Raw genomic sequence first — 3,047 nt, 5'->3', positions numbered from 1 at the left:
CCTTAAGAACTATTCCTCCCCCTCCCCCCTTCGGGAGATATCCTCCACAGGGCCCTGGAGGTCATTGCAAGAGAATCCTCCTCCTCCTTTTCGAGTCCAGGAGAAAGCCAATTGGAATTGAGGCTGGAATTCCAAATGATATTCTCTGGCGATATTGGCTCCAGGCAGAACTACAATCCTTACTGGACGTGACTCTGATTCCGGTTGGGATATCTTCCGAAAAAAGGGGGATATGGTTAGGGGGAGGGGCTTGGAGGGAGTAGGATTGTTAGGGAGGGGAGGGGAGGAGGGAAGAGAAATAGTAAGAAGGATAGTATTGTATGGTTTGTCTTACCCTTTTTAGTTCTTTATTTGTGAACTTGTTTTATATATATATATATTTTTTTAAGGTAATTTTTAATGTTTCTGTATTTTTGTGGTTTGTCAGGGAGAATATTATTTTGTTTATATTCAGAAGTGTTTATAATTTGTTGACTTTATATTAAAAAAAATTCTGATGTAATATACTTTCGTATGGGGATATATTCGAGAAATATATTGTTATGGTTTCTGGATTTTTGTGACTTGTCAGGGAGATTTTTTTTTAAATATTTGTCGGCATTATATAAAAATTTTTATGGTAGAATATACTTTTATATTGTGATAGATTCAAGAAATATGTTTTTATTGTTTCTGTCAGGGGGAATATTTTTGTTATATTTTCAAAAGAGTATTTATAATTTGTCGACTTTATATAAAAAAAATTTTATAATAAATTATATTTTTATATCGGGATATATTCAAGAGATATGTTCAATAAGAGCTGGTCTTAGTATTTCGAGATACATTTATTTTTGAGAACTATGGTGTCATATAAGGTGATATATGTTATTCTCATTATATTGTCTGTTATGTATATTCTGTGTTGAGTTATAGCGTCTGGGAAGCACTTCAAGATAATCTAATATTGATTTAGATTTACATGGGATTTCTCCGTGTTATTTTGTATATTATCTCTTGAAGGAATCGTATAATTTCATATTTACCTCCGTCAACGAAGTTGGTAGGAGGTTGTGTTTTTGCCCCTGTTTGTGTTTCTTTGTGTGCATGGGTCTATTTGTTTGTGAACATCTTCCTGGCCACAATTTTAATCGTAGAGTTATGAAACTTGCATGGATTAGCTGGAAATTATTTATTAAATTTTTGAAGGTCAAGGGCACGGTCAAACAAAATGTCCAATTCACGTAATCAGCCATAAGTTTGGACATCTTTATCACAGAGACTTCAAACTTGATTCATATTTGGGTGTATAAAAATCCATGCCAATTAATACATGTTAAGGTCAAAGGCCAAAGTCGAGCAAAATGTCGATAAAGAAGCTGCTGCGGCGGAGGTCTGCGCTCTATCGAGTGCCCCTTTAGTTTAGTATAGTTATATCTTATTCTAATATCTTAGGGTCACACACAACACACAACACACACACACACACACACACACACATATATATATATATATATATATAACCTGCAATTATAAATTTTTTGTGCATTTGCTAACCTGAGCTTAATCATTGTACGTAATACTCAAGAGAGAGAGAGAGAGAGAGAGAGAGAGAGAGAGAGACTGGTTCGTTTCTTGAGCAGTATCCCTTCTTTTCCATACATTACATGAGAGAGAGAGAGAGAGAGAGAGAGAGAGAGAGAGAGAAACTATGTTTCTTGAGAAATAGCCCTTCTTTTCCATACAATACATCAGAGAGAGAGAGAGAGAGAGAGAGAGACTGGTACTGTTCTTGAGCAATATTCCATATTTTTCCTACATTAATTGAGAGATAAGTAGTTAATATATATATATATATATATATATTTATATATATATAAATATATATATATATATATATATATATACTCAATACTGTAACTATCAAATTAGCTTCAAACCAGAAACTAACCCGCTAGAGCAACGCACGACGCTACACTGACCCGCATATGTCAATCTATCAATCAATCTTCCCTTACGTGGATCGCATCCATAGATGACTGAACACCCACAAAGCCATCCATTTCCATCCATTTTCCACGCGACATCCGTTTTAATCCAGCTTCTGTTTGCTCCCATAGGAAAAGGCATTTCCATTCACAGGTCTTTGGAGCTGACAGTGCTGCTTCACACGGTTGATGGGTCTTGGATCTCTTTCCCTCTCTCTCTCTCTCTCTCTCTCTCTCTCTCTCTCTCTCTCTCTCATTTATAATGGATGGTGAAAAGAAGGGATATCTTTCAAGGGATGTAGCTCTCTCTCTTTATCACTTTCTTTCTCTCTCATATAATGTATGGAAAAGACGGGATATTGTTCAAGGAACGTAGCTCTCTCTCTCTCTCTCTCTCTCTCTCTCTCTCTCTCTCTCATTTATATTGTATGGAAAATAAGCGATATTGCATAAACCTCCCTCTCTCTCATATATATATATATATATATATATGTATATATATATATATATATATATAGGTATATGATGTATGGAGAGGAAAGGATTTAGCTAAAAAACGTTAGCTCTCTCTCTCTCTCTCTCTCTCTCTCTCTCTCTCTCAAGAAATATAACTGGAGGAAAATAATTCGGCAGAAAAAAACAAAAATAATGAATTCTTTGTAAAGCTGTACAATTTTTTTCGCACAAAAGAAATGGACTGAGTAAAAGGATATTTCATCACAGGTATTATGTTTGGCTAAAGGTTTTTTTAGAGAGAGAGAGAGAGAGAGAGAGAGAGAGAGAGAGAGAGGATGGGTTGTTGAATGACAGTATGGGAGACATTACATTGATTGTGTGTATGTAGGTAATAAAAACTCAATTATTTTTATGCTGGGTATTTATACACTTAAAGATTACCCTTAAAATAGCGGTAAAAATCATGGAATGAATGTGACCAGGCATTTACCGTTTTAAAAACGGATATACTGACGTTAAAGTGTGACATTACGATCACCAACCCGTAAAAGATAATAACAAATTAGGATGAAAATTACGGTCGCCCGCATTTCTGAAAATACGACTGAGAACCGTATGGTTTTA

The sequence above is a fragment of the Palaemon carinicauda genome, chromosome 32, assembly GCF_036898095.1.
Source record: "Palaemon carinicauda isolate YSFRI2023 chromosome 32, ASM3689809v2, whole genome shotgun sequence".
NCBI classification, from domain to species: Eukaryota; Metazoa; Arthropoda; class Malacostraca; order Decapoda; family Palaemonidae; genus Palaemon; species Palaemon carinicauda.
This window is presented reverse-complemented; position numbering follows the sequence as displayed.